Raw genomic sequence first — 16,256 nt, 5'->3', positions numbered from 1 at the left:
AGGGAGAGAGAGGGAGACAGAGAGACAGAGAGACAAAAAGGGACAGAAACGGATAGACAGAGAGGGACAGAAAAACAGAGAGAAAGAGAGGGAGAGACAGAGAGAGGGAGAGACAGAGAGACAGCGAGGGACAGAGACAGATAGACAGAGAGGGACAGAGAGAGAGAGAGAGAGAGAGAGAGAGAGAGAGAGAGAGAGATTTCAATTCACTCACACACCTCAGTTTGGGTTGTTTACACGTCACCGCAGTAACACCCCACCAACAACAAAACCACACCCCCAACAACATTAAAAAAAAAAGCAACACCAGGCCTTTTACTTGAAGTAATCAAAACGATCTCTCACATAAAAAAAACATTTTAAAAAAAAAGTCCCTGCACAGCTTACTCAAATGATCCGTAATCGGAAAACCAGTGAAGCATGAAGTCGTTCCAGACAATAACAGGTAATATCGGTATTCACTGTTTCCGTGTATGACTCGCCTGCCTTCAAAGGGAAAATCGACACCTGATCTTTTTACTAATGGAACTGGTCTGAATATAGAGAATGTACTTTCTGGATAGGTAATTTTAAATATGGATAGAGTTAAATGATCCCATTATAATCATGATCGTTGGCAAAAATTATCTGGTTGAGTTATTTTAAATATTCAAAGAGTTCCAGTGGGCCCATTATCGTAGAAAACACGTTCTCTCGTTGTGTTAGTTCCAATGGGCCCATGATGAGAGAGAGAGAGAGAGAGAGAGAGAGAGAGAGAGAGAGAGAGAGAGAGAGAGAGAGAGAGAGAGAGAGAGAGAGAGAGAGAGAGAGACAAGACAAGACAAGACAAAATCTTTATTATCGAGGGTAATAGATAAGCAAGAATATTGCTTTTTTACATCCAGCCCTCGCCCTAATATAGGGTCAACAAGAACAGAAAACAATATAATCAAATAACTATCACATCAAACTTATAATACATTATATATATATATATATACAGATATAAATTTTTAAAAAAATTTTTAAAAAAATGTCAATTTTTAACATATCTTAATTTAGATCTGCATATTATTATAATTTAGTTTAACATGCACATACATTTTAAATGAATTGTTGAACCATTCAGCACATGTTTAGTTGCATTATGTGCGACATATAATTTTTTTTGAAGCTGTCTGTGTTTGTTTTATGCTTAAGAAAAATAGGAAGTGAGTTCCATAGGACCGCACCTGAATATAGAAGGCTTGATTTGAAAAGGTCAATACGTGGAGTCGGTGTGATGATTTTTAGTCTGTTATAGTTCAAAATAAAATTATCACGTAATGTCTCCGGTGCATATCCTGACATCACTTTATGCATTATAACACCTTTATTATACATTAACATTTTTTAAATGGTAATACTTGCACATTTTTATAATCAGATTCTGAAGGAGTGTGATTTGTTAGCATAATTAGCTTAACTGCTCTTCTGTGAAGAGAGAGAGAGAGAGAGAGAGAGAGAGAGAGAGAGAGAGAGAGAGAGAGAGAGAGAGAGAGAGAGAGAGAGAGAGAGAGAGAGAGAGAGAGAGAGATTTGTTTTGATATGTCGTCCTAATCTTGACTATTATGAGTGGACTATTTGCGCCTCGATATTTTATTTATGTTCGTACGTTTTATGTTGTTTATTGTAATGCTGTGATACACCACACCCGAGTTTCTCCTCGTTGAGATAATAAAGTGTTCTATGTCTGTTGCAGACAAACAAAATTGGTTGAGTTATTTAAAATATTCATAGAGCTCTAGTGGGCTTATGAACATAGAAAACATTGTCCTGGTTGTGTTCTTTTGAACTAGCGTGAGATTGGTGGTAAAAATGCATGTACTCTTTCCCTGTAAAGCCAACGGCGTTGTCTGAGAACTTGTGTGGTTTGCGGTGTGGTTTGCAAAGTCTATAGATTGAACGGAATGCACTGTTACTGAGGGGGAGTTTTACAGAGGTTGTGAACATAAAGTCTGAAAAAAACAAGGTCTTAAAAAGGAGGGAGTCTTATATAAAATGGGGGGAGTTTAACAGAGGTTGTGAACAGAAAGTCTGAAAAAAACAAGGTCTTAAAAAGGAGGGAGTCTTATATAAAATGGGGGGAGTTTAACAGAGGTTGTGAACAGAAAGTCTGAAAAAAACAAGGTCTTAAAAAGGAGGGAGTCTTATATAAAATGGGGGGAGTTTTACAGAGGTTGTGAACAGAAAGTCTGAAAAACAAGGTCTTAAAAAGGAGGGGGTCTTAAAGTTGTGGATCTTAAAAGGGGGGTTCCACTCTACTGCGGTTTCAGTTCCACTTCCCGCGTCCCATCGTAGAAAGGGAACAGTCTACTTCCATACTTCCACTTCCCGCGTCCCATCGTAGAAAGGGAACAGTCTACTTCCATACTTCCACTGGAACGGGTCTAAATGATCCTTTCTCTCTGTCCTGTGGTCCCGTCCTATTGTCCTATTGTCCCAGTTTCCTGTCCTATTGTCCTAGTTTCCTGTCCTATTGTCCGTGAGCGCGGACCCGTCGGTCTGTTTGACTCAGCCGTGATCAAAAGCTTGGCGGTTCTGGCATGAAATCAATAATGGATCGATTTGGGTTAAGTTGTGTGTTTAGAGGAAGTTTCGCTGTGTGGAGATACGAATATTGCCTATAATTATTATGTACACAGTGTGATGACATATTTTAGGAACAATGTTGATGATGCTGACGAAAGTATATAACATTTTGAGGTTAAGACATATTAGAGGTTTAGATATTTTAGAGATTTTAAAAATGTGGAGATTTTGAAGATTTAGAAAGTAGGTCAAGTTGAGGTTGTCTGTTTTTCTGTCCATCTGTCTGTCCAAGTAAGACACTTTTATGGTTAGCATGTTTTAGAGATTTTAGAGATTTTGAGATTTTGAAGATTTAGAAAGTATGGCAAGTTGAGGTTGTCTGTTTTTCTGTCCATCTGTCCGTCTAAGTAAGACAGCTTTTATGGTTAGCGAATCTATACTCAAATCGATCAATTTGAACTGTCATTGAATGGTCACATCAAATTCTATTGGCTCTTAGCTCTTGTTAAAAACGTAAAGCGCGATGGCGTACTCTGCCCCGTCAATTTCTATGTTCGTTGCTACCTTGTGTGGCTCTCTCTCTGTGGCTATAAATTTCCTCCCTGCCTGTATGTTCGTTGCTACCTTGTGTGGCTCTTTCTCTTTGGCTATAAATTTCCTCCCTGCCTGTATGTTCGCACATCTGTCGTCGGTCAGTCAATCGCAATGTCTGTCCGTCCGTCCGTTCGTTCCTTTGTCCGTCCGTCATTTCGTCCGTTTTTCCGTCCGTCCGTCCATCCATCCGTCCGTCCGTCCGTCCGTCCGTCCGTCCGTCCAGGTTTGATTTGGCTCGGACACACACGCTCAGTGTCACTCTACCGTCTGTCCGTCCGTTCTTTCGTCCGTCCATCATTTTGTCCGTCCGTCCGTCCTTCCGTCCATCCGTCCGTCCGTCCGTCCATCTGTCCGACCGTTCGTCCGTCCATCCGTCCGTCCGTCCGTCCGTCCGTCCGTCCGTCCGTCCGTCGGTCTGTTTGTTTGTCTGACCGTCCGTCCAAGTTTGATTTGGTTCTGACACACACGCTCTGTGTCACACTGCATTAAGTTCAAATCTGCCTGTTTCTTCGGAAGTTTTTTCTGTACTTGAGTTTGCTTTTCTGTCGGTTTGTCTGTCTGTCTCAGTGATTGCCGTATGCCTGTCTTTCTGTCTGTCAGTCTGTTTTCAAAAAATGTGCCCGGTTAATGCATTTAGCCTATTGTGTGGGTGTGAAAACGCCGCCCGTTCTGTCTGCCTGCTTGCTGTGTGCACAATTCGGATCAAAAAGATAGTACAGCAGTATGTCATGCAGGGAGAAAACACTACGTTGCTACCACGGAAAAAAACAAACAACGTTTCCAATGCAACTTCCCGTGTACAGATTGAACGGTAAATCACTCCATGTCCTAACTGTTGAGAACATTCCCTGTTGGGCCAGTCACACAAAACAGTCTTTTGAAGAGGTGAATACAAGAAAGAAGTCTTTCACTACTACACACACACACGCACGCACGCACGTACGTACGCACGCACGCACACGCACACACACACACACGCACACACGCACGTACGTACGCACGCACGCACGCACGCACGCACACACACACACGCAGAACTTAGCGGTGTTGAAGTGTGGAGGGTGAGGAGGGGGGAAAGGGAGGGAGCTGGTGGTTGTACTCTCAAACGAACGTTGAATATAGATTTGTGAGAATTCTTTGAACTAAAAACAAGGTTTGATTTGCATATTGAATTCTTTGATTTCTTACATTAGAACTGATTTGGTTTGTGTGTGGTGTTGGTGGGGGGGGGGGGGGGAGTTCACAAACACAAACCACAGTGAGTCCAAATGAGCAAAATTAGTTCAATGAAAATAACCCTTTACCCTTAATATTTAAAAAATAAATAAATAAAAATAAACTGAAACACTTTTAAAATTGGGCTGAAACTCATTTCGTCATTTGTTTACACTGACAACAAACAAGCAGACAGCAGCTAAACCTGTTTCTCGACCAACATGATCTCTTTCCGATTTTGATCGAATTCCTGAGTGATATCCGATCAGGCATTACCCGATCAGTTTTAAGCGGTGGGCGTCGGTATATATCAGTGTTTTCGTGTTGCCATGGACACCGCAGACAAGTTTAGGAGGAAGCGTAATTAACGTTGTGAGTGACAGGCGGTGGTACAGTGTTGTTGTGTGGCGTTTGTGGTTTCAGATTTAAGGTTCACTTTTTACATTTGTGACCCTCCACCACGAAATGAGTCGCATGTCACCTTTGCATGATTTTCATATTTGTACATTTTCCTGAAGAGTTTTTTATGCTCTATCTAGTGGTGAAAACCGTTTTAGAAAAGAGCGAAAACTGTTTGAGTTATAAGCCTGTGACTAAGGTGACCCTCACACTGTTACCAGACACTCCCCGGACTTATATTAAAGCCTAGCGCAGAACCGCGCGAGGTGACATGCGACTCATTTCGTGGTGGAGGGTCACATTTAGTCAAGTTTTGTCTAAATGTTTTAAAACAGACGGGGAATGAGTTTATGGCCCTGTCACACGACCGTTTTAAAGCCAGCGTATGCCGACGTATGAACATACGCTGGCGTACGCTGAACTATCGATGTTTTTTTCAATCTTTGGCGTATACATAGCGTATTCATAACGAGTTGGACGTATACATAACGTATTAGTAACGTATGCAGAACGTTTCAATAACTTACAGATAGCGTACACCAACGTATGCTTGGCGTGTTGCCAGCGTTCACAACTTATGCCCAACGAATGCTTAGCGTGTTGCTGGCGTTCACAACGTATGCCTAACGATAGTCTTGCGCGCAACAGCTTATCGCTGACGATCACATGTCGTCGCCGCTGCTAATGGATAGAACGTATTTCGGAAGTTTTGTTTTATTAGATATATTTCGGAAGTTTTGTTTTATTAGACATGACGCCATGCGATCACGTCGTTTGTTCTATAAATCGCGGGAAATCGGCAAGTAATTCTGCAAATTTGGTGAGTAGAAACTGTATTAGTTCTTCCTTGTTATGTAACGGTAAATCAAGTGGTAAGTTCTGTACTCTCTGTGCAGAATGTCGTGTCCATGAAGAACTGTTTATACGGCAGAAGTGTTGCTTGCGTTCGGAATGTCTCAGCACTATCTACAGATACAGATATTTATCGACGTATGAGTAACGTACAAGTAACGTGTGTGAACGTGTGCCAACGTATGCAGTGCGTATGAACCATACGTCGAGAATTTTTGTGCATGCACAAAACTTTGCTGCGTGCTCAGCGTACTACGACGTATGCCAGCGTGCTTCAGCGTCCTCTTAACGTATACAAAACGTACCCATAACGTATTCGACGTACGCCAGCGTACTTATTCAAATGTCCCATACGTCGGCATACGCAGGCTTTAAAACGGTCGTGTGACAGGGCCATGAAGGGTGAAAGATGTCAATGTATGTGTCGGATTTGGAAGAGCAATAGTATTGATCGGAGGGAGAGGAGAGACGAACCGAGACAGATATACAGACGGACAGACAGACTCATCCAGAAATACTCACACGCGCGCACACACACTAACACACACACACACACATACACACAGACGCGCACACACACACACACACACACAGACGCACACACACACACATTACACACACATACATACACACACACGCACACAAATACACGCACGCAAACATACACACACACAGCCAGTAAGAAAAAAAGCACTTAGTCAGAAAGAAGGCCAGAGACTGAAGACTCTCAAAGATCATTTGTGACAGGCTGATATCATGTAGGCATATGACCCGCACAGACACCAGGGCCTCACATCCACGTCGGACATCGGACATATGAGGATATTTTTTTCAAATGTCCTATACATTTTTCATGCAGGAGGACAAATGTCCTATTGTTTTTGTCACAAAGTGGTCAATGTCCGATTATTCTATCATTTGATCCAGACATCGTCAGTACTTCTCAATTTACAGTAGTTTGAATGCTATTTTATCGATGTATTGCGAAGCAATGTGCAGCAGACGAAATTAGACACTTTGTGCCCATAGTACCAAAGAGTTTCCAAGGCTCGCAACTCGGAATGCTCGAAGCCAGTTGAGAGTTGCCTCCCTTCGCGCTTTCCCCGAAAATAACAAACATGCCGCCTAAACGAAAACTGATCCCAGAAAAGGGACAGAAGAAATTACACTTCAAGTCCCTTCCCTCATCATCTGTCAGTAGCACGGAAACTGAGCTTCCTCCAGCCCCAGAGCAGTTAGAGCCCGATCGCCCAGGTGAGAATGTCGATCGCGATAGTCAAACATCGGAGCCGAAGAAAGACACTACCCCCTCCCTCACCCCCACGCGTAACTTCGTCTCAAGCTGGGCGACATCATTCCCGTGTGTGTCGCATGACCCAGAGAGGAAACTTATGTTTTGCACCTCATGTCAGCACACAGGGAAGTCCAACACTTTTACCGTTGGCTGTTCGAACTTTAGCAAATCGGCCCTTACCGATCATCAAGAAACCAAAGACCATGCTGTTAGTGTGCAAGTGCCATCTCTCCAGAGAGACAAGGAGATAGTTGAAACCCGACAGCTGACAAAACAAGAAAAGGGGGCAGCTGTGGCAGTCAAAGCTGCTCACTTTTTGCCAAGAAAAGTATTTTTGTTCTTTTACCCTCGTGCCAAGAAACTAGTCAAGTTTAATTATATTTACGTTTTGTTACGGGAAAAAAATGTCCTATTGATTTGTTTTTGTTCAGGACAAATGTCCTATCACTTTTACATTGGCCAGGACATTTGTCCTATGCTACCTCTCATGGATGTGAGGCCCTGCAGAAACGCCGTATTTTTGAAACCCCTGTCGAGTTCTTAAGCCTATACTTCAATGACAAAAATCGAGCACTGCAAATGCCTTTTATTTGTTAACAATAAATGAGGGAAAGTGGCGTTATCACACACGCACACGCACACGCACACACACACACACACACACACACACACACACACACACACACACACACAGTAAACCAGCCGAGTCACTGAACTTCAGAAAGAAACCCAGAATTCACAACCTAATTAATAATCAATACTATCATGACCCGCCGATCGATCACCATCAACTTTTCCGCTCAACGACAAAAAAGAAACGATACCAAACACACTCAATCAAAAACACGCTAACTTTTCAACAACAGCACTACTAGACAGAATTTAGACCCCCAAAAAACCGCGAATACACACATACTCAAAACAATCAAATCTTCCAATTTCTTACCTTCGTACCCTACAAGAGGAGAGAAAACACAACAACAACAACGACCAAACACTTCAGCACAGGTGTACGGATCCCAGAACACCAGTTCCACTTTCACTCGCGTCAATTGGAACTGCAGGGTAAAAACAAATCCACCCGACCTGCCGAGTTTTACCACCCGGATCTACCCGTAAATGCCACTCTTTCTCTGTGGGGTATCAGAGAGACAACTGTCTGCCATCTCACTCAACACCTCAACACCCGAGTTCCCCTGATCGTCAAATCACCGATCATGCCGTCCTTTGCTTCGTTGCGTTATCGGCGCGAGATCGAAAAAGGCGTTGAGAGAATTTGCAGTCTGGGCAGTGTACCCTGCTCTCTGTGTCTCCTCTCTCTATCTGTGTCTCTGTCTCTGTCTCTCTCTTTCTCTCTGTGTCTCTCTCTCTGTGTCTCTCTCTCTGTCTCTCTCTCTGTCTCTCTCTCTCTCTCTGTCTCTCTCTCTCTCTCTCTCTCTCTCTCTCTCTCTCTCTCTCTCGTTTGAGAGAATATACAAACATACGGAAAGCTCGTTTGGAGTTGACTGTGCCACAACCCTCGTAAAATAAAATTTGATTTGATTCGATTTGATTTGATCTCTCTCTCTCTCTCTCTCTCTCTCTCTCTCTCTCTCTCTCTCTCTCTCTCTCTCTCTCTCTCTCTCTCTCTCTCTCTCTCTCTCTATTTCACTCTCCCCCTCTCTGTTTCACTAGTATCAGTATCTTATCACTGACTCACTCTCTCTGTCTCACTCTGACATTCTCTCTTTCATTCTTACTCTGGCACTCCGACTTCCGTTTGTGCGTAACATACTTTTTTCATATTGGTATCTTTACGAACTTGCGGCGATCATCCTTTTTTTTGATGATGAAAATCGCTTGTTCATTTCAGTGCTTGTCATTCTCCCAGATTTCAGGTTTAATGGTTCCGCATAATATATAACTCTCACTTACTCGACTATAGCACATTTTGTATCATTTACCGCGCTCATACATCCCTCTGTTTCTCAGATTGTAAGACAAGTATATTACCTTGATATCAATAATGATAAATCAGTGATAATAGTAATAAAGGTATAGGGCGCAAATCCTAAAACGTTCTAAGCGCCTCACAAAATATACATCAATAACTGATTATTCTGTACACAATTCCAAATCAAATAAAAATACACATCGACATATACTTATATACATATATATATATATATATATATATATATATATGTGTGTTTTTCTTATCTGCATACAAAAAAAATCGGATAGGAGAAGAAAAAACAGCTTCCGCTCGACTTTTTTATCATTGGTTTCGCTGTAGACTTATGTCTATCTTCATATTTTCCCACAGCAAACATAGGCTACTTACCTGAAGGTACGGTACTACTCTGATGTTATCACTTGTTCGCCATGTTGTAATCGTGAATGTGTATTGTTTATCATTTTAGAACGTGTTCATAAGCAGTCTGCTTGCTATCGTTCTCTTCATGTTTTTTAAACGATTGTGCATATCAAACTGAATAAAAACACGCTTAAACCAAGGTACCACTCTCAGACATTGTTTTCTCCCCTCCACCTGATCGCGGTCGATGATTGATCCGTGAAGCCACGCCCCCTTCGACTGCCTGGAGCCGCGATAGCGCATGTGTTTTGTTGACAATGCATAGTGTGTCAGTACACTGAAATTCTGTAAGAATGGTATGCCTTGTTCCCATGTCACGTGTTGAGGGGAGTTTTGGTTATTACACCCCCGGTATAGTGGTGTGTATAGGTTTCGCTCGATGTGTTTGTTTGTTTGTTTGTTTGTTTGTGTTCGCATATAGATCTCAAGAATGAACGGACCGATCGTCACCAAACTTGGTCAACAGGTTCTATACATTCCTGAGACGGTCCTTACAAAAATTGGGACCAGTCAAACACACGGTTAGGGAGTTATTGGTGGATTAAGATTCTACAAGGACTTATAGAGGGACATATTAATGGTCAAAGGGAAATAACCTTCTCAGTTGGTGGCAGTGAGAATGGTTATTTCCCTTTGACCAACGGGGGTGTTTTTCCTACCTCGGAGGAATTTCTTGTTGTACGAAGTGTTTGGATAACAAGCATTTGTAGGAGTGGCCCGGGCTGGGAGAAACTGTTTTTTGAGGGAGGATGGGTATGTTGAAGGAAGGGGGGGGGGGGGGAGGGGGGGGGAGAAATCGAAGTGTGTTCAGACCTGGGCATGAACCAGATATTATGGTACGACATAGGTATGTGATCTTATATAACACTGTACTTCTGTATTAGTCATATACTTGAAGAAGACGAATTGTTGAGAGTGTTGGTCAGTGTATGGATATGTTTGGGTGAAAAGACTGACTGATTGGGAGGACTGAGCGAAGGGGATGTTGTTGTTGTGGTGGTTGTTGTTGTGGATGTTGTTATTGTTGTTGATGATGTTGTTTTCAGGAGGGAGGGTGTGGTAGGGGTGGGGGTGAAGCGGGTGTGGGAATAGAGTCACACCTGCCCCCGCCCAAGTTCGTTATTGAAGATTGAAATGCTTACACCTCAGATACATTTGATCTTCACAATTAACACGCTAGGCGTATCTGTTCGGCTATTCGAAACCTGTCCTCCGTGTTCGTTTGTTTGTTTGTGTTCGTGTGTGTGTGTGTGTGTGTATGTGTGTGTGTATGTGTGTATGTGTGTGTATGTGTATATGTGTGTGTGTATGTGTGTGTATATATGTGTGTGTGTGTGTATGTGTGTGTGTGTATGTGTATGTGTGTGTGTGTGTGTGTATGTGTGTGTGTACATGCAAGCGTGCGTGAGTGTTTATATGCCTGGGCACACATGTGTGCTTGCTCGTTATGCTTTCGAGTTTTTAATATTGTTTTTCCTGGTATTAATAAAAATCAGTGACTGTCTTTGATAATTGTTCAATATAGCGATAAAACATATCCTCACAAATTATCTGATGGTTTGTGCCTAAACTCATGATCTTTTATACCGAAAAAGTAGCAGGCAAGAGGTAACAACCCCAAAAGTATCAGCTTTTCTTTGGATTTGCAATGTTTTTATGTGTATGTGGCTTTGTGATACAGATAGTACTAATCGCTTTAGTTTAGCTCTAGGACATTGTCATTCTCCTGTTTCAATCACACACACACACACACACACACACACAAGATTCAAATACAAAATTTCACATCAAGACAGAAGAAGAGAAAACACAATTCAAAAACAAGGCCATGTAATATTGCATCATTCCATTTGTACAGACAAACCAAAGTAAGCCAGCCACATCTTTCCAGCTGAAAATCAGTGATTTCCAGCAAGATGCAGAAACAGCAAGCAGCGGACAGAAGTAAAATAAGGTTATGTACACATTTCATCGGCTGGTCTTGTGCTATGGGCGTCTGTGTTTGAACTGTAGGGGAGGGACTGATTGCACTTTGAACAGGGAAGAACGACTCTTAGCCAATCAAATGGTACTTTTTGGTCACATGACCCCCTCTACCAATAGGATGCGACTATTTCGTTGGTCAAACGAATAACACAAATCTAAACAGGGAAGAACGACTCTTATCAAATCAAATGTGACTCTCAAGCCATGTGGACGATCACCTAAGCCAATCAAATGTGACTGTCTGCTCACATGACCCCCTCAACCAATAGGATGCGACTATTTCGTTGGTCAGACGACTAACTAAAATGTGACTATCAATAATACAAAAATAATTTTTAAAAATAACAATTTAAAAAAATGTGTACTTTGGTACTCTAAAATAAATACAAATGAAGTATCAACATGCAAAAAACTGTTGGTATCTGCTGTACACCCCTAAACCTCGCAGTGAACTGACTCAAAACCAAGTTCTAGCCGATATTTAACCCGTCTAGGGTTCTAACATTACAAAAAGAACCAATGAGAGATGTTTACATTCAGAACCTCGCACTGACAAAAGACATCATAAGAATAAATTAATTAAAACAAATTTGTTAAAAAGCATCGAAAATGTATTTAAGAACAAAACTACAAGTTGATTCAGATTCTGGCATTATCCATGCACCGAGAATCCAAGACATGCTTCATGAAATAGAGGCGCGGCAGGATTTTGTAGAGAGGGACAGTAGCACGCAAGCTTCAGAATTGTAAAATGCAAAACATGTACCCTGCACTACAAACAACGAACAATTAAAAACGCAATGGCAACAGATAACAAATCACTGCCGAGAAAAGATCTTTATTTGGTGTTTAACGTTGTTTTCAACCACAAACTTTCTTTCTTTCTTTGGTGTTTCACGTCGTTTTCAACCACAAAGGTTATATCGCGACAGGGGAAGGGGGAAGATGGGATAGAGCCACTTGTCAATTGTTTCTTGTTCACTAAAGCACTAATCAAAAATTTGCTCCAGGGGCTTGCAACGTAGTACAATATTTTACCTTACTGGAAGAATGCAAGTTTCCAGTACAAAGGACTTAACATTTCTTACATACTGCTTGACTAAAAATCTTTACAAAAATTGACTATATTCTATACAAGAAACACTTAACAAGGGTAAAAGGAGAAACAGAATCCGTTAGTCGCCTCTTACGACATGCTGGGGAGCATCGGGTAAATTCTTTCTCGTCCCAACCAATATGGGACTCCCCCTAACCCGCGGGGGGTACTACAAACAACGAACAATTAAAAACGCAATGGCAACAGATAACAAATCATTGCTGAGAAAAGACAATACAGAGGTACCTGCGATGAAAGGACATCCTTGGGACCGGCCAAAAGTGTCCCTACAGTGGGGGAGGGGGAGGGGGGGTTCTTCTTTCTTCTTCTTCTGCGTTCGTGGGCTGAAACTCCCACGAATGTAATTTTACGTGTATGACCGTTTTTTACCCCGCCATTTAGGCAGCCATACGCCGTTTTCGGAGGAAGCATGTTGGGTATTTTCGTGTTTCTATAACCCACCGAACTCTGACATGAATTACAGATCTTTTTCGTGCGCACTTGGTCTTGTGCTTGCGTGTACACTGACACGGGGGTGTTCGGACACCGAGGAGAGTCTGCACACAAAGTTGACTCTGAGAAATAAATCTCTCGCCGAACGTGGGGACGAACTCACGCTGACAGCGGCCAACTGGATACAAATCCAGCGCGCTACCGACTGAGCTACATCCCCGCCCGAGGGGGGGGGGGGGGTTCAAGGGTAGAGATGGCATGGGGGAGGGGGGGGATCATGCTGGGGGTGGAGGGGTCTTGACTGGGGTGGGTGAGGGCCGCTTTACAATATTTCCAAGACTAGCTTTGAACAGTTTTCCATATATACGCAAGGGAAATACTCAAATTCCACAACGCACGACCTGACATCAACTGCTTCTTCTTGTTGTAAAGTGAGGCAAGAGAGAGGTACTGACAAAATCGAACAGCAAAGGGAAGTAAGCAGTGCTCTAACCACAGACGACAGCTTCTTACTTGCCTTGAAAGTGGTCATATTCACAACATGATTTGGATGAAAAAATAGCGATTGACTGAAAGTGGTTTTGGACGATCTAGTGCACAGAGGAATTGGCTGAAAATAGCATTTTACATTACACACGAATGTTTACATTAATTTACAGCAACAGGATAGACATGAGAGATGACAACGGGGTAAAAACCATGCGCTCTGCTTCAATTTCTGCAACATTTCTCCATCTTTTAGTTATACTTGTAGCAACAACTATACAGTGTTACTCACAAGTACCTACCTCCCTGTACATGATATCCATCAACTAACTAATCACAACAATGATTTTTGACTCACATGCGAAGCAAAAGTGAGTCTATGTACTCACCCGAGTCGTCCGTCCGTCCGTCCGTCCGTCCGTCCGTCCGGACGTCCGTCCGTCCGTCCGGACGTCCGTCCGGCCGTCCGGAAAACTTTAACGTTGGATATTTCTTGGACACTATTCAGTCTATTAGTACCAAATTTGGCAAGATGGTGTATGATGACAAGGCCCCAAAAAACATACATAGCATCTTGACCTTGCTTCAAGGTCAAGGTCGCAGGGGCCATAAATGTTGTCTAAAAAACAGCTATTTTTCACATTTTTCACATTTTCTCTGAAGTTTTTGAGATTGAATACCTCACCTATATATGATATATAGGGCAAAGTAAGCCCCATCTTTTGATACCAGTTTGGTTTACCTTGCTTCAAGGTCAAGGTCACAGGAGCTCTTCAAAGTTGGATTGTATACATATTTTGAAGTGACCTTGACCCTGAACTATGGAAGATAACTGTTTCAAACTTAAAAATTATGTGGGGCACATGTTATGCTTTCATCATGAGACAAATTTGGTCACATATGATCAAGGTCAAGGTCTCTTTGACCCTTATGAAATGTGACCAAAATAAGGTAGTGAACCACTAAAAGTGACCATATCTCATGGTAGAAAGAGCCAATAAGCACCATTGTACTTCCTATGTCTTGAATTAACAGCTTTGTGTTGCATGACCTTGGATGACCTTGACCTTGGGTCAAGGTCACATGTATTTTGGTAGGAAAAATGTGTAAAGCAGTTCTTAGTGTATGATGTCATTGCTAGGTTTAGGTCAAGCATGTGAGTCGTATGGGCTTTGCCCTTCTTGTTTCAAATGTTTTGCAAAATTCAATGTGACACAACATCCAATCATAATTACATGGTTGAAATGATTTAAAAAAAAATGTTTTGCAAAATTCAATACCACAGACAGCAATCATACTTCATACCAACATGGAGCACAGGGAGTGAAGCATATAGGCGTGCGCTTAGCTGATTATATCATGGATGGAAGAGGGAGGATTGGCTGAGAAACGGACAGATAGACAGGCAGACACACACACACATAATGCACACATAACATATGCATACACACACACACACACACACACACACACAAGTATGCACACAGACACACACACACACACACAACTGACACACACACACACTCAGACTTTCTTTATATGGTGTTTAACGTCGTTTTCAACCAGGAAGGTTATATCGCGACGGGGAAAGGGGGGAGATGGGATAGAGCCACTTGTCAATTGTTTCTTGTTCACAAAAGCACTAATCAAAAATTTGCTCCAGGGGCTTGCAACGTAGTACAATATATTACCGAACTGGGAAAATGCAAGTTTCCAGTACAAAGGACTTAACATTTCTTACATACTGCTTGACTAAAATCTTTACAAAAATTGACAATATTCTATACAAGAAACATGCTGGGGAGCATCGGGTAAATTCTTCCCCCTAACCCGCGGGGGCCCCAGGGAGGGGTAAATCCTTCCCCCTAACCCGCGGGGGGTAGTTAGTTAAGACAGCCATCAAAATGCATGCACAAAAAACATGTATCAAAAGTCTTTTACACTAAAACTCAAGAGTACCAAAAACCTTTGCACCAACACAAAGACAGCAAAAAGGGTCAAATCATGTACAGACATTTTCAAAAAAATCCAACACACTGAAAGTGATACATGTTCATTCAGCAAACACAAACGTTCCACACAGGTTTTCAAAGCACTACTGTCTTTTTGCAAAGCGTTTGCTTTTTGTTCTGCGAGTATACTCCCATCAGCAACACAATACGTGTACTTCAGTCTTCACACCGTATCACAAAGCTAAAAAAAGCGAATCACCTTAGACAGTTTGGAGATCTCAAAAAACAGCCCAAAAATCTGGCAGTGGTTATTTTGAACAAAAGATCTTTTTTTTTTAAGGGGGTTGATGGTAGCGTTTTGTTCATGCTCGCTCCATGTGATTTGGTTTTGATTTAGAAATTCACTTGCCATGAAAATACTCACATTCAAAGCACCCTTCGAGACAAAACACAGTCTGTTGGAAGCAGCAGTATTAAGCACATTGAACGCCTCTTCAAACAGATCTCATCGTTGAAAAATACAAGCACAAGCTACAATCTTTTGACACAAAATGCATTAAAAAAGTTCAAGAAATAAATGCATGATTTTCATTCTGGTTCAAAAGTTGCAGTTAACACATGTTATTGCCTCATTATCACTGACTGCAGAACACGCACACAGACATTAAAATGTATCGCACACTCCTCGGCTATAAGTGAACGAGCCGTAAGCATTCCACCAACCTAGCACAACCACAAGCATTCTAACATCAGAGTAAGGCAAACTAAGCATAACTTGTCAAAAAAATTAAATACAGCTATCAACAAACAAAAAATGTTTCTTGCAGAGTCATCAGCCAGTAAGACCAGTGCTTTTTGTAATTGTGTGCATAAATTATGCGCTATCAGCTACTTCACATTTATATACTACTTCAGCAGCGGTGTATTAAAATAATTACAAAAGGCAACAGTTCTCAGGTGTGTCCATGCCCAGTTCTTTGATTTTCAAACAGTTCTGTACAGTGCTGTTCATAAGCTTGCAAA

At 41.9% G+C, this 16,256-nt stretch overlaps 1 protein-coding gene across 1 annotated transcript in view; it reads right to left on the bottom strand.

Annotated features, from left to right (window-relative positions):
- Positions 1 to 8,115, bottom strand: part of LOC138951469 (uncharacterized) — a 99,280-nt gene extending 91,165 nt beyond the window's left edge. Inside the window, exon 1 of the mRNA XM_070323071.1 lies at positions 7,851 to 8,115. The gene's annotated coding sequence lies outside the window, so the exon portion shown is untranslated. The remainder of the gene's footprint in view (positions 1 to 7,850) is intronic.
- Between the last annotated feature and the right edge of the window lie 8,141 nt (positions 8,116 to 16,256).

This window comes from Littorina saxatilis, linkage group LG16, assembly GCF_037325665.1.
Source record: "Littorina saxatilis isolate snail1 linkage group LG16, US_GU_Lsax_2.0, whole genome shotgun sequence".
NCBI lineage: Eukaryota > Metazoa > Mollusca > Gastropoda > Littorinimorpha > Littorinidae > Littorina > Littorina saxatilis.
Note: the sequence above shows the minus strand (reverse complement) of the source record. Positions and strands in the feature narration are given on the sequence as shown.